A 27,810-nucleotide genomic window follows, 5' to 3' on the forward strand; every position below is an offset into this window, starting at 1 on the left:
CTAGAAGACAGATAGAACTTCTCAAGTACCTTGAAGCAGACAAAAATGTCTTGATGAAGATGAAAATAAATATCCAATCACGACTTTCCCTTCTTGAATTCAAAGGAGTTGGGAATTGAGGCACAGACGTTATTGACCTAGGAGAAACCAAAAAAGGTGCTGAAAGTATCTAAGAGATTATAAAACCAAATCTTTCAGTCTGATGAATGTTTTCAAACCGTCAGAGACACATGATATCCAGTCTTATTTATGCTGTTTTTGTTTTTATTTAATAAAACATATATTTCATATGGGTACATTGGCAGATGTGTAGTGATTCACTTGTCTGTCCTAGTAGGCAATCATACTTCTCTGGATCACAATAAAGAAGAAAGTAAGAAGTATAATTCACTAAATACATACCAAAAATCATTCACTTACTAAAATTCATTCATTTTACACACAAGAAAGCCATTCAGATCATGAAAATCTTTCACTTAAATTCCCATACCTAAGTTCCTATTTTCTACTGCATCACAAATCAAAATCAAATTAAGATACAGGGCAGTGCCTTAATATTGACAAAAAGTTACAAGTGAGAGCAGACTGCATTATATATTTGAGTAACTCTTGTGGACATCACATTACTACAACATAATACATAATTTATGTTCTTTGTTTAAAAATAATTTTTAAAGAACTAAAATTTTTCTCATACTGCCAGACACTGATTTCAAATGTAAACTTCGATGAGGTGTGATAATTATCACCACAATCAAGATAGGTGAACACTTCCATCATGGGAAACCTTTGCCTTAATTCTTAACACCACAGATTAGGTCAGCCTGTCATGAACTTCCTATGAATAAAATTACATGTATCTATTCTGTTCTTGTCCAGCTTCTTTCATTCAGGTTAATTTGTTTGATGTCATCCATGTTGTTGCAGGTATCACTAATTTACTCTTTCCAATGTTGAGTAATACTTCATTGTGTGAATATATCAGGATATACTTATTGTATCTCCTGTTTATGGGCATTTTAATTGTTTTTGGGTTTTGGCTATGATGAGTAAGCCTCAAATCCATTCATAGGAAAGAAATGTTGTTAAGTTAATGAGCTAAGTGTCCATCTCAATAAATTAGAAAAAGAATGACAACACAACATAAATAAACTCAAGCAAACTAACTGCTAAAACTAATAACAGTTATATGAAATAGAGAGACATCATCATAAAAAAAGACTGAGTTAGCAAAGTAAAAGTTGGATTTTTACAAAAACGTAATTGACAAATACCAAGGGGAAAAAGAAAAAGAAGGGATAAAAATAGATATCAGGACTGAAAAAAAATCACCACAGATGCTGCTGACTATTAAACAAAGAATATTATGAAAAATGCCAACATTTTTAGAAATCCAGTTAAAATGGACAAATTTCTAGAAAAATAAACAGTATAGTGGAACAAAGAGTAGTTCTATGAATAGTCCTATGAGCATTAAAACAACTGACTCAGTAATTAAAAGCATTCTTCCAAAAGAAACTGTCTAGATGGTTTACAAGTAGTTTCCAACAAACATTTAAGAAAAAGTTCCAATCATACACACAATTCTTCAGAATATAGAAAACGATGGAATACTTCCCAACCTATTATAGAAGTCTCACATGACCTTGATGCCAAAATTAGACAGGGGGAATATAAAAGAAGACAATTATAGGAAAATTATATGAATGAAAATTTGTACGCAGAAATTTCAGGTACACTAAGCAAACTAAATGCAGAAAGAGAAACCTTGATACATATCATCACCAATGTGGGTTTAACAAGGAAGTTAATTGTGATTTTAACATTAGATAAGCATTCACCTTTATTAACACGTTATGGGAGAAAAATAAAACAGCTACCTCAATAGATGAAGAAAATGTTTTAAGTACAATTCAACATTCAGTCATGCTTAAAATACATAGGAAACGAGGAGTAGAAAGGAAGAATGAGAATTAACATAGTTTGATAAAGGTTACCTAAAAAACAGTCAACTCTATAACTCCTAGTAAAAGTGTGGAAAGCTTTCCTCTTGACCTTGAAGTTAAGAAAAACATGTCTACTTCTATTGCTTTTGTTCCACGCAAGTCTAGAGAGACCCTAGCCAACACATATGGCATACATTAATGGGTAGATGATAAATTGATGGATGACAGATAGATAAACAGAAAAATGTTATAAAATTGGAATTTGGGGGAAGAGAAAGTTGTCATTATTCACAAATGATATTCACAGATGATATAATGTCACTTGTAGAAAATCCAAAAGAAATTATTGGGATCAATACAATAATATAGCATGGTTAGTGGATATAAACTTACAATACAAAAATCAACTTTTAAAAATATCAATAAAATATTTAGATAAATAAAATTAAATTACTGTCTATACATATATGTCATTTTTATAGATTGAAACTTCAGTTACCTAGGAATAAGTCTAATGAAATATTTACAAGACCATTTATAAGAATACCTTAAAATGAGAGACATTAGCAAAAACGTAGATAAATGGAGAAATATGATATGATCATAGGTTAGAAGACTAATGCTATCTATGTGCTAATTTTATTCAAATTCAGTGCAGTCTCCAATCAAGGTTCCAACATGACTTTATTTTGGGCACATGAAAGGTTGATTTTGACATTTGCATGAAAAATGTAAAGGGCCAAGACATGGCAGAAGAATAATGTAGAAACATTTGATGTATAGTAGTTAAGATAGTGTGGAATTGTTGTATAGACAAATAATATAGCAAGCCCCATAAAAAAACATGCATTTATGACCTTTTGATTTTTGACAAAGTGACATAGTAGAGCAAGAAGAAAAACAGCACTTTCAATAAATATTGCTAGGAAAATTAAATATTTATATATGAAAAAATAAGATTCAGAAACTACTTATATTTCACATCATTAAAAAATAATTTCCATGTAGATTACAGACTTAACCATGTAAACTAAAACAATGAAGCCTTTAGAAAACAACATAAGAAGTCTTTTAGAAAATACTGTAAGATTTATTTATAACTTCAGGATGGAAAAACAGCTTAAAAAAGGATAACCAAATCACTAAAAAATTTGACTACAGGAAAGTTCAGAACTTTAGCTTACCAAAAGACACCTTTAAGAGAGTAAATGTTAAGCTACATAAAGTGAAAGAATATTTGTAATACATATAACTTGCAAAATGCTTACCCAGAATCTAGAAAGAATGTGTACAGATCAATAAAACAGAGATGGACAGACCAATAGAAAAATAGACAAAAGATTTCAAAAGACATTCAACAAATGATCTGAATGATCAATAAATATATGAAAGGGTATTCCAATTAAATAATAATAGAAGTGCAATTTAAATTATGATAAGATACCATTCACATTAGATAAAATGAAGAAATGTGAAAACACCAAGAATTGACTGGAATATATTACAATGGGAGGCTCATACATGGTAATAAGACTGAAAATTGCTATAACCTCTTTGGAAAACCATTTTTCAATATCTAACCTGTAAATCAGCAATTTATTCCACAAGTATACGTACTAGAATAATATGTATGCATGCATACCAGGTACATAAACAAAAATGTTCATTAAGAACAGTATTTTAATAGACAGAACTTGGAAACAATCAAAATGTTGATCAATGGTAATATGTATAAATTGTGATATGTTCATATGATGGAGCACTATACAGCAACAAAAAGAATTAAGTACAATTATATACAACAATAAGAAAAAATTCAAAAATCATAATGCAGACTGAAATTAGGCACAAATAAATCCTTAATCTCTGAACATTTTTATAAAATATTAAAGAAATTGACAAACAATAGCCCGGTTTTTTTTTGTTTTTTTTTTTTTAAGGCACAACTAAGCAGTCAAAATAAAGAAATAACGGTAAGGAAGTGATTACCATACAAGTCACAGTAGAAATTCTTTTCAGGAGGTTTGCTGGCATTGCTCTATGTTCTGAATGGCAGGAAAAGGGGCTTGTTATAGAAGACTGTGGTTATAATATTTTAACAAACTTTACATTTGTATTGTAAGCATTCTATAAATGTTTTATTTCATAACAAAAATGAACGACTAAAAATATAGGAAACATACAGTATGCTATGTAGTATTAGATATTCCCATTCAAATACTTAACTGAGAAAAGCTGTTTGCTTTTTCCAGAACCATTTATCCCATAGCATTATCTTCCTTAATGATAGGAAATAAATGAAGCTCCTCTCTGTTCCATTTTCAGATACACTATATTCTTGTAGATGTTGTGGAAAGAGAAAGGTTTTCATTATTTCTTGGCTTTTATTTGAAAGTTAAGTTGCACATAAAGTAGCCAAGAGACATTTGCAAACTGATCTCAAAAGGTAGGTCATGATTCAGACCCTTGCAGCCTTGATGGCGTGTCTTTAATTAACAAAGCAGAGGCTCTAATGGAGAGGCCTCGGAGTGCCACTGCAGTTAATGGTCTGTTAGCATTTCATTTTAAAGGCCTGGGGATAGAGGGCTTAACCCTGGAAAGGGGCCTTGGAAAACAAATTAGAAAACACCAAATGATTAGGCTCCTTAAAAATAGTTCCATGTAAACCAAAAAAAAAAAAAAGGCAAGAGAAGCTAAAGGTCTTCATTTACTTGTTTTGCATTTAGAAGTATAGCATCCTAATATCATGTTTCCCCCTTTCTAATATGGCCAGGCCTTAAAAATAAAATCTCTAAAACAAATCAGATTTTGGTAATGTGTCGTTATTTCAGCATCTGATAATAATAAACCCCTCTATAAGAATGATACTTAATTCCTTTTGAAGATTCTTATCATCTTTTGATCAAATACCATTTCATTACATTTGTATTTCAATTTACCTTTCCTTTTCAGTTTTAGAGAATTATTTTTGTGGGCACAAAAAAAATTAAAGGCCAGAATGCCATGATTCCCGTGTAGAATAGCCAATAGCTAAGCCACTTTTTCTAATGGAGTGTAATCAATCATCCAAGAAGAAAGCCTCACCAAAACAAAGATTATTTTGTTTCCTAGAGAAATGTTTCTCTCATAAGTTTGCACATATGTCTATGTTTAAGGGGTAAGTATCAAGCCCACCAAAAGCCATTCTTTTCCTTAAAATAAAAACAAGGAGTGATCCCGGAGTTCTGAGATGGGGTCCCATGTCAGGCTCTTTGCTGAGCTGGAGTCTGCTTCTCCCTCTCCCTTTGCCCCTCCTCCTGTTTCTTCTCTTGCTCACTCTCTCAAATAAACAAATAAAATCTTTATAAATTAAAAAAAAAAAAAAGGATAGATGTGGTTTCCAAGCAAAAGACCAGTAGCTATCCTGTACCTATGAAATATACACCTGAACATGTCTTTAGTGATGATATCAGATACCCCTTGGACCTCTTTTTTTTTAAGATTTTATTTGTTTATATATTTATGAGAGAGAGAGAGCACAAGTAGAGGGAGAAGGAGAAACAGCCTCCCTACTGAGCAGGGAACTTGACACAGGGCTCCACCTCAGGACACTAGGATAGTGACCTGAGCGGAAGGTTCCCACTTAACCGACTGAGCCACTCAGGTGCCCCCACACTTTCTATTTACATAGGCTCCACACCCGACCTGGAGCCCAACACCAGGTCTGAACTCACAATCCTGAGACCAAACAAGACTCCAAAACCAAGACATGGTTTGCCCAACGAACTGAGCCACCCAGGAGCCCTCATTTCTATTTCTTCTTTAATCAACTGAACTCTAGAAGAGCTAAAATCCTGGAAGAGACTGCCTGACAAGTCATGTTGACTTTTCAGAAGCAGAGATTTCTCAGGCAGTAAGTATGATTGACAGGACCTGTAGCCACTGGGAGTAATTACTCTATAGTAAGATCTAAATTGTTACCTTTGAATCTCTGGGTTTAGGCCACTTGTACTCCCCATGTTTATTACCTTTACAGCATTCTTTAGTAGTATTTTTGAATACCATAATTTGTCTCATTAGGCAAGGATGAGCCAAGAAAAATTTTGCTTTTTGCTCTGCCTTCCATAATTTGATGTGATGATTTTAGCACTACTTTAAGGTGACATATAGTGAAAACTGCTTCATCCTGTTGCCTTTCCCTACATAAACATACTCTCTATGCAAAACCAGATGATTCTATATTTGGTTCTGATAAGGAATACAAACCCTTTAAAATAGACTTTTTCTAGTTGCATGTTTCATGCAATACCCTGAACATAGTGGGCGACCTATGTCTATTGGTTTGGTGTCATTAGAACCTTTTTTATTATCCAAACCATATCTAAATAATCTAAAATGGAAGGTTTTATGTGTGGTGGTGGTGGTGGTGGGGTTGTTTTGGGAGGGTGTTTGCTTGTGTGTGTGTGTGTGTGTGTGTGTGTGTGGTTTCTCCCCTTCCCCCTGCTGGATTGATTCTTTAGAGTTTCTTGAACCCAACATATTCATTTATCAATGATGTCATAAAACAAACTGGAATATCAAAAAGTGAAGAGTCACAAAGGCAGGAATAGAGAGCAAAACATTAACCTTTGTGGTTGCTCTTAAATTGTACCGTGGCTAGCTGGGGCAGAGGAGACCATGTTCTGGGGAGGGGGGGGAAGTGCTCTCTAGGGCTGATGGATAAATCTCTAGGCTGCAATTTGAAGCCTATGGTGAAACCCTTTATCATGGAGCACCATCACAACAGTGGGTGAAAAAACATTAAGAAAAAAAAGCACAGCAAGGGATGCATATTTACATATTTTAATGAAAACAAATTATCTCTCCTGAAAGTAATTAATTGTGAAATTATTTAATTATGTGGCAGTAGTAAGGGAGAAACAGTGTTGGAGGTTTTCAGTAAATTCCAGTTTATAAGTAAACAGTTATTTGAGTCTGAATTCTTTATTAAGTAATTTTTTATTGAAATCTCAGGATGTCAAGCCATTTTTTTCCACTAGTGCAATACGAAAATGCAGCAATTATGCAATTAGAAAGAAATTGCTTTTGTGGATTTCTTTCGGTTTTGAAATATGCATTTGGAAAGTGGTGGAGAAAGGAGATACAACAGAATACCTGAGAAACATGGGCTTGACTTTGAAATATTTATTCAAGCAAAAACACTCATTGATTGCCATGTCAATTTCTCAGCATGCCTGCATAAAAATAAATATAGAAATATAGAATCTAATATCTGAAAGGAAACCTACAGATTATCTAATCCAGGTTCCTACACAATACTGAAATTTTTCCCACTACAATTCCATCAGTAAGTCACCAGTTTTTACTAACATAAAAATGTGTGGTTCAGAAATCACTGCCTTGTAATAGTTTTGCAAGAGCCCTACTGGTTACATTCTCCTTAAAATTTTGCCCATCAGATTAATTTCTGCTTTCTCACAGCACAGGATGTGTCTAATTACTATTCCACTTTTAGTCTATCAAATATTTGCACATGTTGTTTATTTTTGCCTTTGCATGTCTTTTCTGATTCAGACTCAACATTCCGGTTACTTTCAAGAATCTCAGATAAAGCATAACTCACTTACCAGCCACTTCTCTGGATGCTCTCATCTGAAAGAGCTTCATTGTGTGAATGAATATCTTTTGTGAAGTTTAGTTTTTCAAACTTGACAATATGTTCTAGAATGGAAGTGGCACCACAGATCTTCTCCAAAAAAGTCAACTATTCTTTTTCTTGTGTTCCTATAATATACTGAAGAGCCAACAAAGGATATTGATTAACCACAAGGAAGCCACCACTCAAGTGATCTCATCAGTGGTGTGAATATAGACAAATTACTTGACCTCTGTGTGTCAGTTTCCTCAGTAAAATGAAGGCAATTACAGTACCTACCTTATAAGATTGCACTGAAAATGTAATAAGCTACAGTTTGAAAATGCTTAGAACAATGCCTGACTTAGAGTAAATGTTTTGTAAGTGTCTACTTGTTCCCAAATTGTCCTCTGAACATGGAGGGCAAGGATAGGCCAAAGTAAGCCACAAAACAGCCTGGTAAGTGGTAAGTTAACCTCCTCCAACAGTGTTAATTAAGTATGTGGCTGAATCTAGGTCTTTATAGTTTTATTAAATTTCATAAGTTTGCTTTGGGTCAGTTGTTTTGTCCTTTAATTTTTTAGACATATTTGTTTAGCAGAGTGAGCCCTTTTCTTAGAAGAAATACTGGGCAGCACCACTATATAATAAATAACAGAAGAGCTGCTCTGTATATGACTGGAATAAAAGTTCAGACACCTAGCTGGAACTAAAGTGAACTTCACCCCATACATGCCCTGACAGCCCAGGAAGCATTTCTGGAGATACCGGATTCTGAAGAAACAACGGAGATATACTCTTTTAACTTCTTAATACATTTTGGTCCTAAAATGTTTTCCTGTATATGTGGTAACTGCTATGTTCTCCATAAATTTCATAATCAGAAAGATATCAATCTACCTTAACCACCAAATATAATGTAAGAGGATAAGTTCAAAGTATACAACATTGGCATCTTTCTTGCTTTCCGTTGAACCATTCACATTTTCATCTTTTATGAATCACATAATGAATTCTACTATCATCCAGTTCACCTTCCTGCACTTTTCCTCAAATGATATTGTGACTTTGCCAAATGCCTGCCAGAAATCAAGATATATCCCAACTATAGCCTCCTCTTTACCTGAATGGCTAGTAATCATCTCAAGAAAAAAAGTAAAGCTTATAAATTTTTTATTTACATTTACATTGTTTCCTAGGAATCCTTTTTTTTAAATCTCTGTGCTGAGAATCCTTCTGATAATTTATCCTTTTAAGAGCTTTATCAATGGTCTATGTTCAAATAAAGATTAATAAATTTGACATCATTGCCTGGTAAAAATTAGCTTTATATTCTGGATATCAAGAGATATTTTTTACCCCTTGGTTTAAACTGATACATTACCTGATCTTTAAAACTTTTACAGAAAATCAAAAGTGATTAATGATGTCTTTGAGTATTCCTACCCCCTAAGTTTTATTTTTTTTTTTATTTTTTTTTTTTCCCCCTAAGTTTTAGATATTAAGACCCACATTAGTTTCCTAGGGCTGCCATAACAAATTATCACAAACTTGATGGTTTTATTTTATTTATTTTTATTTATTTATTTATGATAGTCACAGAGAGAGAGAGAGAGGCAGAGACACAGGCAGAGGGAGAAGCAGGCTCCATGCACCGGGAGCCCAATGTGGGATTCGATTCTGGGTCTCCAGGATCGTGCCCTGAGCCAAAGGCGGGTGCTAAACCGCTGCACCACCCAGGGATCCCCAAATTGATGGTTTTAAATATAGATATTTATCCTCTTTTAGAGCCCAAAAGTTGGAAATCAAAGTCTTGGCAAAGTGGTGCTTTCCCAGAGCCCAAGGGAAGAATCTGTTCTTTGCCTTTTCCAGCTCTGGTGGCTCCATATTATTTTTGCTTGTTTGTTGCTGTATTAACTTTAATCTCTGCCTTCATCTTCATATGACTCTTCTTCTTTTGTGTGTATCTTATAAAAACACTTCTCATTGGATTTAAGGCCAATTCAGGCCTAATCCAGGATGGTATCCTTATCTCATGATCTTTAAATTTCATTACATCTACAAAGACCTCTTTTCCATATAAGGTAACATTCACAGATTATGGGGATTAGAATGTCACATATCATTTTATGCCCAAAGGCTTAAATTCATATATAATTGTTAATCTCCGTTATTTTTTTTCTCCTCTACCTAAGAATGGTGGCTTGTACAGAAAATAAGGTTGGAAGTTTAGAGGATGAAGATGAGAGTGATGGGAAGGGCACTTGAAACCATGATGTAAATTCCTCTAAAGGAAATAAAGCTATTTCTTCTGGAGAAGAAAAGACATAATGATGTGGCCGGGGGCAATAATAGTTCTCTTTATATATTTGGAAGGATGGCATGTAGGAGTTGGAATTGACTTCTATACAGTTCCTGAGGATTAGAATTAAAATTGATGTTTGGTTCTTACCAAAAGATAGATTACAGGCTCAAGTCAAGATACATGTTTCTAAAATAACTATCCATAGCTCCAGTGGATTGCCTTAAAAAGGTAGCAAATTTCCTATTACTGAGGCCATTCATGTATAGTCAGATATAAAAAATATAAAATCAATTAAAATTTCTAAATGGTTTTTAAAGTGATTCTTCTGTGATTTTCAAATCAGAATTGTATTAGAGTCATTTGGGAATCTTTTAAAACTTGACATGTTTTCTAAGAGTGAAATCTGAGTATGTGTGCCTAATCCCATATTACTTTTTGGTTTAGATTGATGGATTCCAAAGAGGAATCCCAAACCAGACTGAGAAGCACTGATTTAAATGATCTTTAAAGTCCCTTCCAGTCCTGAGATTTTGATTCCAAGAGATAGAAGAGAAGGACAAGGTATTCAATCAACAATAAATCTAAAACTGAATTGAAAAAATGAACAGAGATTCTTGGGCAAGATTGCCAGCAAATTCCACAGAGGCCATATTGTTCTGTGTATTGTTCTTCTAAGCCTGGATAATCATGCTCAATGATGTATATTCACTTTAAGAGGATTCTTCAAGTGGAAAATGTTCCTGAAAGGTTTAAACACCGTGAATGATCCTAAACTCATCATTGTGTCATGGGAGCAGGGGCCACTAAGAATGCAACTACAGAAGGAAAATAAAATGAGACAAGAGCTTGGGAATTTGATGCAGGTAAGATTGAGGTTATTACAGTCAGAGCTAACAATGTATTCTGGAGGAAAGAAGGACATTTTGTTATAGATCAATGTATGTTACTAACATTTGAGGAATAAACTTTAAAAATTAAATTAAGTAGATAAGGAAAGGGGAAAATGAAGAACATAGATGTAGGAGCCAGGTTCCAGAAAAATAGCAGATGTAGTCATTATCTTTCAGTGAGCATTCTAATATAAATGTGGCATGTCTATCATGTAGAATAGCATGCATTTTGCTATTTTTCTACATGTAGAAAATCATGTGTCCTTTGGATGTGAAAAGTATTACAACTGGTAAACCAGTACATATTTACTGAGTAGATCTTCAGTGGGCAACAACATCTTAAGGTCCTTTTGCTTGCAAGAGAATGAGAACATTAAAACCTTGCACTGATATAAAAACAAAAGAAAATGAAAATAATTTATTGACTGATATATATTGAGGAGTGTCATTATTCAGGTTTCAAGAAAAAGTTGATCTAGAAGCTAATTGATGATGTATCCAAGAAACAAGTCTAAAGTCATTTGTTTTCAATCTCTTTGTTCTGATATTCAAGGTGCTGGCTTCACCTCAAGGCTGGCTCTCCTTGTGGTTGCATCAGAATTTCTTCTACCAAACTAAGCTGCTTTCTTTCATGTTCATGTCAGTGGGAGAAAGGACTTCTCTTTTCCTTACTTGTACTGAAATATTTTAGGTCACATGTCCATCCCTGAACTGACCACCATGGCAAGGAGCATTGGATTGTCTTAGGCTAAGTAGGGCCAATGTTTGGAGTGAGGAGATAATATTCATCTCTCTTCAACCACAGGAAAATTCTTCTGCGGAAGGAGAAGAAAGACATAGAAGCCATGCAGGCAATGGGCAATGGAAAAGTGGCGGGTCAGATGAGAACTTGATAAAAGTTTGGAAATTTTCCTAGAGACATACTATTGATTTTTTTTTTTATTCTTAAAAACACAAAGTTGTACATGATACTCTACCCATAAAATATATTGAGAGTTATCATCTTCACTTACTTTTATTTTTTACTTTCAAAATGAAAACTCAATAGGCAAGAAGGAAAGCCATTTATAATTTATCAAAATGTGAACTCTCAGTGCCTATATTGTGTATAAGTAGTCCAAAGAGAATATAGCTTCTTTGCTGTTAAAAAGAGAGAGAGAGAGAGAGCGAGAGAGAGAGAGAGAGATGGTTACCTCAGAGAACACAGAGTAGAAGGGCATAGGAGGAGCAGGCAGGTTCAGACTCCCACCTATGCAAATCTGAGCAAAAATACACAGCCTCCCTGAGTCTGATTCATCAGCTCATTTAAAGTATGAATTTAAGAAAGTCTAACCATTCTCTCTTCCTTGTCAGTTGACACCATATGATCCTTCTCTTAATTTTACTGAAAAAATGATCTTGCTTTGGGAGCTAAACTTATTGGCAGGCACCTGAGAACCGGAAAAAGATATGTTGGAGGACAGAGTGTTCTAAATAACAAGAGATAATTGTTCAGGCAGCCTCAGAGCATGGACATTCAGTATAAGTGATTTTCTCTGCAGTACCACTTTTCTATCCTCGGTAGCTAGAGTCTCAGAAAAGGCAATCAGTTACCATGTGGTTAGCCAGACAAACCAAAATGTTGATCTTCTTTCAAGACACCATCTCTTTATACAGGCTTATCTTTTATTTGGAGTGGAAGTTGAATGGCACAACAAGGCATGGGCTCTCCCAGCAGAACAAGCTCCTGGAAGGCAGTCTAGCCACCTGTAAGTATGGGAGCATGCTCCACAGGGGTCTCCTTTTGGAGTAGACACTCAGGCTGCTTATCAAAATATCTTTTGATATTTCATTTTAGCTTTTCCCTCATAAATATAATTTTCTCCATTGGTTACATTTATAGTGGTAATTTAGGGCCCTTATGGATAGGCACTTCGGGCAAATGGCCTGATGGCCAGCTCCTTAATCATCGTCTGCAGCTAGCAGTTTTCACGGCACCTGCCTTGGCTTCTTGCCTTGGCTCTGAAATACATTCCTACTAACGTGAGCATGATTTATAAGGGGTCTCTCTTTAATAGGAGGAAGAATGTGGTATAATTGAGAGGACACTGGACTGAGGGTCAAAAGAGGTTGATTTGCTCCCAAACCTGCTACAAATTAGCTTTGTGGGTGTTAGATGAGTTATGATAACCACTGTCAGCCTCAGTTTCCTTATCTGTAAGGTGAGAGGGTTGGATTAGAGCATGAGCTCTAATTTCAATCTTTCCATTTAATTATGCTTCCTCTGCTTATTCATCATGACCCTCCCACTCCCCCCAACCCAAGACCATTATTTCTTACCTGTTAAAAAAAGAGAAGGGAAGACTATGAAAGCTCCTCATCTCCTGACCTAACTCACAGATATTTGTAAAAATAAATGACATATTTTTAAAAACATACACATTTAGAGCCAAGAGAATGTGTGCATATCTTTTTTTTTCTGGTTATTCCTCTCCACTCCCGTGTTGTTTCTACTTATGGATATAAACTTGAGGGGAGAAAAAAGGCATTCTTTTCAGCAAGTGTTCATTCTAGGCTCACATCTTTGCAGCTCTAGAGTTAAATCCTTTGGCAGCAGAAGCCAAATACTTTGGGTATAGTATCAGGCATGACAACACCAATATGATAGCAATAACTACCTGTCAATCTCAGTTTTATAGAGAAAGCATTTATATACAAGTGATTTTTAAACACTCTATTGTTTCTAGAGAGAATTGTGAGGTGTTAAGAATTTATCTTCATATGCATTATAATGAAAATTCCACAAAGGCAAGAATTATTATCTGCTTTGTTGACTGTTGTATCCCCAGCCCCTGGAATAGTGCCTGGCCCATATTCAACAAATATTGCTGAATGTTGGATATAATTCAGCACAGTTTAGAGAAGAGAGAGGTAAGTTTCTGGTAGGTTACCTATTCTTGACCCCACACTCCTTTCTTAGCTCAAAAGCAGCCAGGTTGAAGCTTCCCTAACTTAGCCATCCTAACACCCAAGATGCCCCTTAATAAGGATTAGCAATTTGCAGAAATATTAGATAGACTATTAAATAGACTATCTATTAAACATTAGATAGACTATTAACAGTTGACTATTAAAAACCATCAAACTGGCATATGGATTAGGAAAGAAATGGAACTGACTGGCAGAGCATAAAGAGAAGTTGGGGGAAATAAGAGTTACTTCTACATTGCCTTATGATTATTCTTCCTGGAGATATTTAGACTTTACTTATAAAAGCATTGGGATCTGGTATAAAGGATTAGGAGTGCAATTAAATTATCAAAATTTGAAAGCTCCAACTTCTTTGTACTATACAGGCACTGTTGAAATGTGTGATAGTGCAAATACATTTTTTAAATGTACAAAATGATCCAGATTTTTGTTTTTTGTTTTAGCTTTTGTACTTTTTGTATTGCTTTTCAGAACCATAATGGATGCTATTAAAGATATTAAAAATGCTTTAACTGTATATTTTCATCCTAAATTAAATTTCAGTCTTCTAATCATGAACATAGTTTATAGTAACCTGCATCTATACCACATTAAATTTTTTTCAACACCTGCTTATATGCCAGCCCTTATAGTGTTTGCTTTTCTATGTCTTGTCTACCACAATAATGCTGATAGGGGGCATCTGTCTTAATAGGCAAGAAGAACATCAATCTATGGCCCATCCTTGGGTCTGAAGTATCAGACGGGCTCTCCAGTCTCAGGAGGTTGGGAGGATGCAATATGCTCTTGCAATATGCAGTAAGTGCTCTTATATGATTTCTATCCCTTCAGAGTTCTTCACAGGCAACAGCAGGTCCAGGACTTGAGGTCAGCTCTATATGCATCAGCTCTTGTGAACTCCAACCCAACTCCTCTTTGGTGCCCACTAGACTCGACTTTGTTGATGAGTCTTGGAAGTAGTGTGGTTCATCAGAAGTAGGTTCTGGTACAGTCCCATATCTGCTGTTTCTCTACATAATGTCCCAGGCTTCCTTTAAGATTAGAATCTTCCTCTGAACACTAACCAAAAACTGAGTTCTTTAGAATGTCACCCTGTTCCATCCAGCATTCCTTCCTTAGAGTAGGCTAAGGAGTCATGCACTATGGCTATGAGCATGGGCCCTGGAACACAGTCAAGTGGGAACTTGGTAAGTAACTCATAGTCTCTGTCTTAGTTTCCTTTGTAAAATGGTATAATCAAAGTCTCTCCCCTGTAAGTTTGTAGTGAGGGCTAAGTGAAAATACTCACATGCATGCCATTTTTAAATATTAACAATAAAACATTTTGGGAGAGAGAGCCACTTTGTCCAATGCTTGCAGCAGAAATGAGACTTGTATGATCCTTGAGGGTTATAAGCTGGTTGAGGGATAATAAATGATGCATTATATATTAGAGATAAAAGTCCTCCAAATTACCATTTACTTAGATCACAATTACAATCCTGCCAAATAGAATCTCTCTATAAGTACATGGGAGAGCTATTCTTTTAAAATGACATGTAAAAAATAAATTTAAATAATTAAAATCTCCTGAGAACAACTCAAACCTTTGAGGGTTCAGCAGTCAGTATTTGATGTCCAAGCTACTTTGGGGTCATTATTGTGAATGTTTCATCAAGCACCTTCTTTTACACATGGCATATGTTCAATAAGTATTTGTTGGGAGAATGGCTAAGGTATGAATGGACATCAATAATCATTGTATTACTATAGATGAGTAAAGTGCTAGTAAAGAGAAAGTCAGATACTTCGCTGCCTGGAATACCACCATGAAAAGATTTCTGATCCCAAAGAATACCTTTTCTTTAGAGATGGTGGAGTGATTGCTTGGCAATCCAAAACTAAGACATTGCACAGCAAAGATATGAGCCCTCATGTGCTGCAAAGTAGGACTATCATATAAAACACAGATACCCAATTAAATTTTAATTTCAGATGATCAATGAATATTTTAGGATAAGTATGTGTCAAATATTGGATATTTTTATATAAGCATATTCCAAATATTGACATAGTTATCAAATAGGACACAATTATCCTAAAATGTTATTTACTGTTTATTTAAAATTCAAATTTAACTGAGCATCTTGTAGTTTTATTTGCTAAATCTGGTAACCTGCTCTAAAGCCCAATTACTACCCCATACACTATTTGTGTGGCCTCCCTCTGTGACCTGATATAGTCTGGCATGTTTTTGGATATATTGGGCTGCTAATTCTCTAAGACTTTATGCCTCCTTCTGCTTCCCATGATTGGGAAAGCCCAAATCTCGGCCATGTTTGTCACCTATCTCATTCTTCTTCACCCAGTGCTTATTTATGTCCTGGAAAATCTTTGACTTTCTCCCAAATTCTAGTCCTACAGGTTTACTTGTCATCAGGATGACTCACTGTTACCTCAAACTCATCTCATTTATAAACTAAACTCTTCTTTCTTACAACTCTTGTTCCTCCTCTGAATTCCCTATCTTTAAAAATGCAATAACCAATTCCCCGACAATCAGACTTGCCAAACCACAAAATAACTGCAATCTCTCCCCACCCGTCCTCACTGCAGCTACATCCAATCAATTCCTTGGTCTTGTTGCTTCTTTTTTCAAACATTTCCCTAGCCTATCCTTTGCACTGCCAAGAAGGTTCATACCACCTCATTTTTGAAACAATGTGATTGTTTCCTGATGGAGCCATCTCTCCCTCCTTCAGGCAATTAGGCCAAGCACATGCCCAGGTTAATGTCTCTAAAATACAAGATTTTCTGACAAGAGAAAGACAAATAGCCTGACATAAAATGAACAATGTTTATGCACAAGAAATTGGCAGTAGAGAAATTACAAATGACTGAGAGACATATGAAAAGATGCTCAAATTCACTAATGGTTTGGGGAAATGCAAATTAAACTAATAACAAGATATCACTTTATGACTAGGGAAAAATGGAAAGAACAAAAACAGCTAATGCTGAGAAGGATGAAGGAAAAACCTTTATTTCATATACTGCATATAAAATGTGAATGGGTAGTTTTTGAAACAATCTAGCATAATCCATAAAAATTGAAAATGCACAGATGTTTGAGCCAGGAATACCACTTATAGGAATCTATCTAATAAAATGAAATCCACTAGTACTTAAACACATGTACACACAGGTATTTGCTGTAGACAGCTTTGAAACAGGAAAACAATCCAAGAAACAAAAAATCCTTGAGGGGAAAAAAGGATACCAAGAAATAAGAAATGGTTGAATAACTTAAGGTCTATCCACACCATAGGATATTATACAGCTATTAGAATAAATTAGTGCATTAGCAGTGTAAGAGTTGATTAAGTGGGATTTTCATTAGTGGAAAAAGATACAGAAATACATATATGCAATCTCATTTTTAATAGTGACCCAAACCATTTATGTATTTGTATCTGTATAATGTACACATACATGCATATACACACACATATTCATATGTTCATATGAACAGGGAAGGGTACACCTCTTATGAGTTGTTCACATGAGTTACCTTGGGAGGGGAATAATGGGGTTGGATATGAATTGGCAGGGGCAGGGGCAGATGTGAAACATTAGTTTTATATCTCTTGTCATAATTTTTAATGGTCCTCCATTGCCAATAAAATAGTAAATATTTAGCCTCCACTAGTTGACCTCAGCCTATTTTCCTGGCCTTCTGTAGGACTATTTCTTATAAGGACTTTCCATATCAACCAAACTGATCTTTTTTACTCATCTCTTTCTTGATTCATCACACTCCCCACACTCACCCAGATAATTGACCCTCCTTCTTTTCCATTATTCCTTTAAGGAACCCCTCAAATTTAATTTGCTTTATGAAGAGCTTCCTATTCACTCTGACCTTCTTTTGGGTATCCTTTCCGTGACAATGACACTTCAGTTTTTAATGACCATTCCTTCAATATCTGCCTGAGCATCCCATCAGCTTGCCTGTGCAGGGAGCATACCCTTGACCACTGGGCCTAATGGACCTGCTCCAAGACAGACCAGCAGGACATAGTATCATCAGCCCTGCTCTTCTGACTCGTATTTAAGTCCAGCCTTCTAAGCCCAAAAGCTGTGTTCTTTTTTCTAAAGTATGTTTTCTTTTGTATGTGAAGGAATGTTAGCTACTGTCCCATCCTTCAAAGAGACACTGGTATTACCCTATCCCTGGACTTTGCTTTCTGTGTTTGATTTTCTAGGCTCCTGACCTTAGCTTTCTTCAGCAGTGAATTGGAGGCAGTGTTCTGTAGCTCCTGTGAATTCTTATCTCAACAGGGGTTAGATATATGTCATTGCATTAGTGAGGACCTGTCCCTTGCTGGGCACTGTGCTCAGCACATTATATATAATAATCCTACAAGCAGTGTTGCATTATTGGCTCCTAACAAATAACGTAGAAAGATTAGGTGAATTGTTCTGGGTCTGGTAGGTTAGGGGCAAAGCCAGGACTCTCAGCTTCCAAAATCTGTGCTCCTTTTCATGAGCCTCTACAGAGAAGATTGAGTTTTAGCGTCAGAGTTAGGACTTAGAAAAGGGTTGGAGAACAGGCTAGCATGGAAGAAAGAACCATAGCAAAGCAGAATGAGTACAGGACTCTTGGCAAATACATTCACAGCTGGCAGTAGTTCATACAAGGGCAATGATGGGAGTGAGGAGCCTAAAAATCACTATGGGAGGTTTTCCTTTTGCCCTACAGGTAGCCCACTCTGCAACTGGCTCAATATCCACTTGAAAGATCCATATATGGACATGCTTTATAAATATTTGTCTCCTATCCCTAACCTCCCTTTATGCCTATGTCTTGACACAATCAAATTTCTTTCTGGGTACTGTCTATCCAGCTGCCTCCCAAGTCTAGGTGCTTCCCCTAGAGTGAGAGTAAACTCATCCTGAAGACTATATATTAATGCTTGTCTGGTGCTTCAGATGCATACAAGACTGCTCATCAATCAGGCAAATGAGTGAAAAACAATGCCCTCAGCCAGAAGGGGTACATTCCAACCTGTTTGTAGGGCACCCCTGATTTTAACTCCCCTGGAAATTTCAGAGAGGAAAATTCGCAGCTGTTAGGCCCAGGCTTCCTTTCACTTTCCCGGTAGGTACAGTATCTATGAGCTGTGGTATTCACACATGCCCAGCGTGCTGCCAGCAGGGATCAAAGAAAGAGTCAGAAGAGGCAGAAATAGCAAAAATCCAATTCTGATGCCTTTACAGCTTGCAGTCATTTAGCATTTCATCTCCATGAATTTCCCAGGGTGCATTCCAGAGTTGTGTGTATTTAAGTTTTGACCCTTAGCTGCCCATTGTCCTATTCCCTTTCTGAGTATCCAAAAAGTCACACTATTAGTCAGAGGGGATACACATGGGGTAGTAAGAAGAAAATCAACTCAGTAACCTGACCAAATTGTTTTAAATAATTTCTGACTCAGAATGACCATATCTCTGCCCTTTTGCTGTCTACCCTACTGTACCCTCCACCCCTTTGGCAATTTCTGTTTCCATTCTGTCCTGATGGGGTCAAAATATCATAAAATCATCCATTCTAACAAGAGTTTTATCTGATTTTTCTTTTTTTTGAAATATCAAAGAAGTCAGTATGTGCTCAGAAACACTGTATATCAAGAGACTGGGTTCTCTGGTTCTCATTTGAACTTTCTGAGGTTCCTGCAACAGTAGCTTAAGTTCAGTCAGTTTGATGTTATGACTTTGAGTTTGGCGTTTAAGGCGCTATGAAATAAACATCAATACAATGCTGGTTCTTGTTTCATTTGAACTATTTAGCCCTCTAGGGCAGACTCAGGCAAATCTAGAAATTTGAGTTTCACCGATTACTGAACTTTAAAGAAGGACTGAAGTTATGGATTAAGGGAGTCTGACTTTCAAAAACCACTTCTAACTTAAAGTAAACAGCTCGGGCTCTTCATCAGCTTTTCCTGAGCCATCTCTGGTTAAAAGTTGGCCCCACTGGAAGTCAGTCTATAGCCTTTCTCTATTCTTCCAGAATTACAGGTTGCCATGGTTACAGTGGCTTCTGGAAATGAACTTCATAATTGCTGCATATTGCATATAAACAGCTGGATTCCCTCTTTCAATTTCACTCTGAAACAATGAAGGCCCAAGAAAATGTCCTTGTATTTGAATCATTGACATGCTAAAGATCATTATACCGGTAGTGAAGCATCATGGCATAGGGAAACTTGAAGAAATGATGAAGTCAAATTCCCCAGGCTCTGTACATGTAGATGAATGTAAAATGCATATGTGTGATTCCACATATACAGATTAAGAATCCTTGAAAAGCTGAAAGAGCCCCTCCTTTCAAAGATCCATTAATCCAATTCTTATTTTACAGGGTGTGAGACAGAACCCAGAGACTGAACATTTTCTGTGCCCATTTTCACAGCAAGACAGGTATAGAATGAAATTTACAGAATAGGTTGGTGCTGTGGATATGGCTTCAGTCAGATTCAGAAGGTGGGCTTGAGTTCTGGCTCAGCTACTAATCAGCTGTGTGGTCCACAAGTATCATCGAACCCAGCACTCAGTCTATGTCCTTATTTTAAGAGAGCTGGTTATAAAGTTTTCAAGGCATGTACTTGCTAATGTGGTCCCTCTATCAATAGTTGCTGAGAAGCCAAGGTTAGTGGCTGTATCTACCCTAAATATCTGCTGTACTGGCCCGCCATGGGCTTGTAAGATTCCCATACTGTATTCCCCTTTAGAGAGACACACTGATATGATTTTAAAAATAAAATCACTATGAGGATGGTGAAATATTAATGGTTGTTAATATCCTAGCAAAGATCAGTTGGTGAAGTTAATTAAACACATAGTGCAGTTTTGAGAACATGAGGCCCAGATGATAATGACGAAGGGGTTCTTTCTGGAGAGGAAGGTTGGTTGAAGAAGACAAGTGTCCTAGAGGCTTGTGGGGAACCCAGGTCAATGGAAAGTTCACCTGATTGATAGAGAAGAAAGAGGAGACAGATGGGGTGCAATAAGGAGGTGAAGAGACCTATTCCATAAAAGGAGGGTGTTTTCTATGTCTTAATATCCACTCATGTAGTTGTATCTCTCTGAGAAAGTCTTAAAATGTTCCCAAGGAAAGTTACATAGAGAATAATAATAATGCAGCTACAGTAATAATTCAAAAAAAAAAAAAAAAAGAGCAAATGACCACACACAACTCTTGATAGAGAACGATTTCCAAAAAAAAAAAAAAAAAAAAAAAAAAAGAACTATTTCTCTGTCCTACCTAGAGTTTGCACAGGTAACATCCTGGTTCTAAATGTCAAATCTCAGGGGACAGGCTTGTTACTCTCTAGAGCTGTGCAAACTGCCCTCTCCCTATGCCCTATTAAGGTTTGATCTTCCACAAGATGACCTTAACCACGTATAACAGTCAACAATAAGGAGAAGATTTAGCCCTCTTCTTGGAACTGGACTTTCTTTTCAGGTAAGAACTTGCTCCAGTTTTCTGAGGAGTCCTAAAAAAAAGGAATATGCAATGCTAGGCAGAGACTCCTCTGGATGACTTTGTCTCTTTTACAGAGCCCAAAATGTACTCATTTTAAGAAAACAACAATAAATAACACCAACTACTTAAATGTCCCCCCACTCTGACTCCCTGGCTCACAACTGGGGCTAAGAAAGACCACTGGGGGTCCCTTTACCTCTCCTCAGTTGGAAGCAGTCTTCTTGGTAATGGGTAACATGAGGTATAGCCCAATCCGCCTTTAATCTCACCTGGTTTCTTGAGGATTCAGGCCTTTTCCGAATCCTTATTTGCTATAGGTTTTGTCCTCTGACTTTGTTTTTCCTCTTTCTTCACCTATGTGTTTCCTGCTGTCCTATTACTGATATCTTTTCACTATCAAACCCTCCCCCTAACAGAGGCATGCTTTTTCCTCAGACAAATGTTCCCACATGCTTCGAGGTTCAGCATGTTTCATCAATTTCTTGAATTGTGCCTCCCCGAAAACACAAGATGTTCTTTGAGGGGAGCATCACAAAGGATTAGCACTTAATAACTATTTGTTGATTTTTTGATACTTTGATATTCCTCGGAATTTTGATACTCAGGTTGGCTGAATACAAACCACTCATTCATCAATTTTGTTGAGTATCTACTATGTGTTAGGATTTCTCATAAACAGTACCTTATTTCTTCAAAAGTTCCTTTTTTTCCAAGAATAAAGATTAACAAAAAATGAAAAACAGAAGAGAGAAGATTTTGTTAACAGAGAGAGTCTTAATTTCTACCATTACTGTTTGAGACCTTAGGCTTATGAATTCTCTCTATATTTTATTTCTGTTCATGTGTGGGAAAAGCCAGAGGAAAGTTTCTAGGTTTGTTGGGAGAAAGATGGGGGTTTTGGAGATGTTAAAATGGGTTTTTCTGGCCTCTACTTTCAAGGCTATCCTAAGGACCAGGAAGATCTATGGACATACAGCCTCTGGCTAAAACTGTTTTGCACAGTTTATTTTAGGAAAATAAAACTTGCCTCTGTCCAGAGATAAGTCGGAAAATTGCTGGGTGGGGGTGGATGTGAAGAGGAGTAGTGTTAGCAGAAAGAACTTTCCATGGCAGAACTCTACTTTGTTTTACGCAATCCTTATCCACTCACCCGGGGCTGTCATTCCTGCCTCTGTGCCCTCAAGAGCAACGCAGCCAGCACAGTGACATTTTAATAATAATACTTTGTACTTATACAGCACCTGTCAGCCAATGATCTCAAAGTACTTCTCCTGTGATTAACTCATTAATCCTCACAAGGATAAGTGACTTTCCCAAGGTCACAGAACAGTGAATGTCAGGGGCAGGCATGTGCCTTGAGTTCTCCCGCTCCTGCTCTGAAGACTATCCACCTGCCTGCCTGCCACAAAGCCGCCTGTCACATAATCCAGGTTTACCAAGCCACCACGAGTTTATAATTGCACGCTTGGGTCTTCTACTATATCACTGTGCTCAGTAAGTCTAGTAGTCAGACCATCTCTGTTTAGAAATCCTTCCATCCATGGCCAGAAATGCAGAAGTTCTTGGGTAGGGGTGGAAAGACTGTGATGCACCACCCTGTAGAGTGTTCCCCTTTGTGTCTTGGATTTTGTGGTTAGTGGCACACAGCTTACTCACACTAGTAGAGAGAGGCAGCTGGGGAGTGGCACCTGTGACTAGATCTTCTTAGCAAACAGCATGACAGGTAGGTGGTGAAGAATGAGGGTTAGAACTCAAGGTGTCTACATCCTGTCTTCCAGTGTAGATAACAACCAGCATGAGGGGCTTAGCATGGCATAGAAAGGATGTCCACAGATGGTAAGGGAACAGAAATAAGGGCTTCGGACAGCTGTTGATCTTTGAACACTGGGACAACCCCCCAAGAGGAATGTCTTCTGAGGCAGCACAACCTAGGTCATTGAGCTGGGCTTCACAGGCTGGGAGTTGTTGTAGGAATGTTGTTCTGGGTGCCCAGAACAAAGATTCATGCATATGAGCTTTGACACAAGCATATTTGCAAGAACTGGGGGATACCAAATTTGAAAATTTAAGTTCAAACAAATTGAAAACAGGAGCCTTTGAGAAAAGAGGAAATGCATTGGAGAACATCAGGTTTCTCCTAAGGTTTGATAGCTTAGGTCATAGTTGCAAGAAGCTTACCCAAAAGTACTAGGGACATCTGGGTCATATTAATAGGGAAGATGATTACTGCACGGAGGGTCAGAACATCTTAAGAATTTCCTGAATCACTGGGGACTGGCTCAAGAAAAAATGCAGCATAGCTCCCTTAGGTGGGGTAGGAGGGAAAACAGACACAGGATATAGTTTGTCACTCTCAGTCCTATTGGACATACAGATTATGTCCATGAGAAGGTAATTAATACAAAGAACTAAGTGCCTAGTAAGTGTGTTTAAAAACAGACTAGAAGATTTCAGAAGAAACAAAAGCTAACCAGGGTTAGTGCTATCAGAGAAGTTCTATGCAGTGAGTAAATTCTAAACAGGGCCCTCAAGAATAGATTGGCCGTATTAGAGGGAACGTAAAAGAGTGAAAGCAGAATTATAAATACGATGTATTGAGCTCCTACTATGTAGCAGATACTTAATGTTCATTAGCTTCTGCATCCACACAAAAACCAAATAACAAAGGTATTACTATCCCCTCTTAGAGCTGAGGAAGCAGCCTCAGAAAAACATTAAATAAGGAAATGTTACCGAGCAAGGAAGTAGCAGAAATAGTATTCAAACTCATCTATCCAATGCTGATTGAATAGTCATTCCCTTTTATCATATCTTTTCTCTCTTACTGTGAAATGCTGCGTAAGAGTAGACAGAATGCCAGGTATGCAGTGTGAAGGGAGACCCCGTAGTGCTGCCTAATCAGGGACATATTAAGAGAATAAAGACAATAAAGTTGAGGCTATACAGCATATGACCCTGAGTGCCAAGCCTAGGAATTTGGGCTCCATCTAACAACATACTGGGATCACAGATGGTTTTAAGGAAGGAAGTCTCCCGAGGGCTCTGGTAGAACATTGATCTAGCAGCAGCATGAACTGTAGCTGGGAGGTAGGGAAACCTGTGGGGAGGTTACTGAGCTTGTTTAGGTATGGGGTAGTACTGGACGGAGCCTCAAGCACCCTTGGTAAGAGGAGATAGATGTAAGAATAATTTTTTTAAAACACTAAAGGAAACATTGTAACCATCAAAAGTCACCCTCTGGGACCAAGGGAGGAAGAGATTCATGAGGGAGGGCCTCAGATCATGAAACCCTTAAGATGCCTGACTTGGGCCCCAGTGGCAATAAGCAAGCCTGCACACATGATGATCAGTTTTTCTCTTGAAAATGTCTGACAGCAGGGACCTCATGCCCTCCCTACCTTGGTTGTTCTCCTTAGGACCTGATCCCCATCTGCGGTCAGGAGCATCTACCTCTAACCACAAGTCTTCCCTGCTTTTATTTAAACATTCTTTTCCTCTAGTTAGAAGTTGGTCGATTGGGAGCTTTACTACCATGTTGAGTAATGATTTATAATCCAGTAGTCAGTGACTTATAAAGAAGAGGCTATAAGACCACATGGCCTCAAGGAATCTGCATGTGTCTGTGGAGGATGGATTCAGACCAGAATTGACTGTGGCAAAGAAGGTAGATTTTAGGCAAGGAACCTGAGATGGTATACAGTTATATGACATTTGTCACAAAGGGGCCTGCATATCAATTGTCCTAATTCTATATAAGGTTGACAATCCCTTTTTGTGGGCTATTAACCTGGCTAATTTCTGTCCACTTCTCCTTTGGAGAGAAAATAATGGCAATATTATATGAAAGCCCACTTCTCTGCTCTGTTTTCTCTGGGTTCTTGCAAGGTAGAAGGAATGAGAGCTAACAGGACCAGGGTGTGTGTATGTGTTGTGTTCAGTTCACCCTCCTCCACATACTCCTTTATCACAAGTTTAAACAACGAACTAGTTAATCACCATTATGCAAGCACTGTGGCTGTGGTGTTTCCATACTGGTGAGGGCTGGAATGAAAGATCCAGCTTCAGAGACGACAGCAGTGATGAAGCCACAGGTCCCCACTGTTAGTGGAAGGGGCCTGCCTGAGTTCATGGCCCAGGTGGAGTTTATGTTTGTGTCCTAGCATGAGTCCAGAAAGGATTTGAACTCTGGGTATCGAAGTCCTGACTTCAGCAAGCAACACCTGGCATTAGAATAATGCAGAGGGAATACTGGCAATGTATTGCAGTATTAGGTTGCAAAACTGTTCTCGTGGCCAAAAGAACCCTATTTTTCTTCTTCTATAACCTCTGTCCCCCATCTTCATAGAGAATTGGCAAGTAGGTGGAGCACTAGAAATGTCCCATTAACTACCCTTTATATTTTTTAATGAAAAAGTTCTAGAAATGGTGCTCCCTACAATAAAATCTGCTTAACTTATTATGGAGACAAAAGTTAGGAATGTTAAGCAGTTCTTAGGTCCACGGAAGAAAGATTAAGGAGGCTAGTGAAACTAGGAAGCCCATATCAAATCACAGGATGCATGGTGACGACCTCTCCCCTCTCCCTTCACTAAGACTGCAGCTTCCACTGGGGCTGAGGAGCTGTCACCAAAGTGTGCAATTGCCTCATTACCAGAGAGAGGAGCTGCACCCTGGGAACCTTCCCAGCCCCCTGAGGCACAGAGACCCAGGATAACAGCATGGCAATGCACCCCCTGCTGGCTTTTATTGTATGCTAATGTAATGGGGCCATCCGTCTGAAGGCTGTCTGTGCATAGAAACAGGATTTCTTTTTGTCTAGTTGGAAGTCATTTGAGATTCTAGCAAGCAGAAATGAGTGTGTGTTGCAGGAGGTAGGAAAGGAGAAGGACACAAAGTAGAGAGGAAGGATGTACTGGGAGTGGGTAAAATAAAGATTCTGTGAGGGAACATGAGAAAAACTCAGAGAATTTTCTGCATTAATGAAGTTTAACTTCAAAGTAGAACAAAATGCAGGGTAATGGACCAGCATATACTTCCCAATGCAGATCACCAAAACAAATCCACAGGGCCAGGGTCACACACAGCAGGGAAGCCCAAGGTCACCCTACTTCTGAAGAATGAGAAATTGAGCACAGGCACATCTCCAACCTGTGTTTTTCCTTAGGGAAGAATTTTGCCATTTCTGTGCTGCTTTCCTTCTTTCCAGAAAGGACACAATCGCTTAATGTAATGAAAAAAGGTTTCCATGCTGCCTTTGGAATACCTTTCTTTCACAGAGGCTTCTATTCACAGGAGTGGCATTTTAGACCTGATTGATTGTCAATTATGCAGAAAGAAAGGAACAAAGAGGGAGAGAAGAGGAGGAGAAAGGAATAAAGCAGGAAGGAAGGGATGGAGGGTGGAGGGAAGAAAGAAAGAAGGAAGGAAGGAAAGAAGAGAAGGAGAGAGGGAGGAGGAATACATTAGCCAAGCTGATCGCCACATGCCACACAATAACTGTGGTGTTAGTTTTACTCTTGGCAGTTTTACATAGACTTACCTTATCCCCAGATCATCTTAAGCAGAAGACAACAGAGGGAGTCAAATAAACTCCTCTACGGGAGAGGTTCCATGTCACTCTGTTCATCATTTCTTTTTCCATGGTCCTTTTCAGCTCCCAGACCATGAGGCTCACAGCCAGACTCATCTGCTTCCCAGTAGTTGGGTCCTTCAGATCCTTCTCCAGATGAGCATGGGGTTCTTAAAACAAGAAGCAGAGATTGCATTATCTCTTTCTTTTGTAACTTCATGAGTAACACGATGAAGGCTTGAGAACACGTCAGGTTTTCAGGACATCTCTGTGGAGTGATTATTTCCTCTAATATAGATTTTCTAAAAGACAACTCCATGTAATATCCAAGTTTTAGGTCTATCATAAAAAGTGGTATATAATCTTTATAATGATTGAAAAGTGTTCAGTGGCATTGCATCTTTTCACAGTAACCCCCTTCTGGTGTCAAATAGCATCAAAGCCATTTGATATCAGAGAAAGAGAGCTGGGAGACAGGCCCACCCTTTTACAGGTGAGAAGAGCCATCACCTTTCCTCTTAAAAATCCAACTCCATTCCCTGTGAGTTCACATAACCATTTTTGCTATATTTAGGCTCCAAATTCTTTTCAAACACACTCTTGGATCATCCTCCATGAGGCAGGGGCCACAGGAAAGTGGAATAATGAAACTGTGATACTGATTGGAAGCAGCTCTGGGATGTAGGTCCTGCTACTAAATGTCATCCCTTATCAATGCCTCGGTTTCTATCTGCAAAACAAGGAGGGCAAACTAGGTAAAATCAAATGACTTCCAGCCTTCACACCCTCATTTTAATCATCCAGCCCCACACCAGGAATTGGGTGGAAACTTCAATCCCTAGACACCTCCAGGGGCTTTGTGCATTAGCACCCAAGGTTTCTCTGATTCTCTGAAAGCTACCTTGTTTTACAGAAGATTTTAATCCTAATGTCCAAAAAGGTCAAAGAGAGTCAGTTTCTGAAATGAAAAGATTAATGTTGCCATGGATGGGAG

General features: G+C 37.6%; 1 long non-coding RNA gene across 1 annotated transcript; it reads right to left on the reverse strand.

Annotated features, from left to right (window-relative positions):
- Window positions 1-27,006, reverse strand: LOC144315155 (uncharacterized). Its single transcript, XR_013380922.1, has 3 exons — window positions 26,787-27,006; window positions 7,553-7,719; window positions 1-137 (listed from the first exon to the last, which is right to left on the reverse strand). It is a non-coding gene; the product is annotated as an uncharacterized LOC144315155 (long non-coding RNA).
- Window positions 27,007-27,810: the final 804 nt, after the last annotated feature.

The sequence above is a fragment of the Canis aureus genome, chromosome 6, assembly GCF_053574225.1.
Source record: "Canis aureus isolate CA01 chromosome 6, VMU_Caureus_v.1.0, whole genome shotgun sequence".
Classification (NCBI taxonomy): Eukaryota; Metazoa; Chordata; class Mammalia; order Carnivora; family Canidae; genus Canis; species Canis aureus.